Raw genomic sequence first — 825 nt, forward strand, 5'->3', positions numbered from 1 at the left:
GGAGGAGAGATTACTGCTGGCAATCAGGGCCCTCCCCATGTCCGCCTCTCCATTTGAATAGGGAGAGCCCGAGGATTACAACGCCTTGTAGTCCAAAGGACTATTCATGGCCGTCACCTGACCTAATTACATACATCTCAGTCAGTGGTTCGGCTGATGACTATCAGCATCCTGACCCTTCAACTTTCCCACCTCCCACACACATAAAGTTGGCGGAAATTCACAGCGCGTTTTCAGTGCTGCTTCGTTCGATCCTGAGCATGACAGATGCACTGAAAGCAGGCTGTGCGCTGCAGGGCGAAGGAGCAGAGCTGGTCACTCACTTGTGTGTTTACACCCTACAATGAGATGCCCATAGGTCAAATTCAAATGAGAGTGGGAGTGAATGGGAAATGAGAGTGGAGGAATTAGCCCGCCATCAACGGGTTGGTCTCAACCTGGCGTTGCAGTGCAGATTCGGAAACAAATACTGACAAACTCGGTAGGTCTGGCTTTGGTAGAAAACTGAAGTGTGAGTGGGAGTAGACTATAATGATGCATTTGTAATTGCATTTATATTGCGCTCACTACCCCTGATAAGGCGTCGAAATTGGTAAGAGCTAGACAGTGCCTTCACATTTAAAATATTTTAAGTTTCCCAAAATGGGCCAACACACTGCATGCTCTTTGCTAAATACGTGTTTGTGTTACAATAAAAAAGAGATAAAGTGCTGTGGAAATGCTGTTGGCAGTGAGGGGCCTCCGTGAGGGCACGATGACGCTCACTTACAATCTTTCACACCACTCACAGTGGAAGATGTGGGTAAGATAGATGGTCTTCTTCCG

Source organism: Triturus cristatus, chromosome 11 (genome assembly GCF_964204655.1).
Source record: "Triturus cristatus chromosome 11, aTriCri1.1, whole genome shotgun sequence".
In the NCBI taxonomy this organism is placed as follows: domain Eukaryota; kingdom Metazoa; phylum Chordata; class Amphibia; order Caudata; family Salamandridae; genus Triturus; species Triturus cristatus.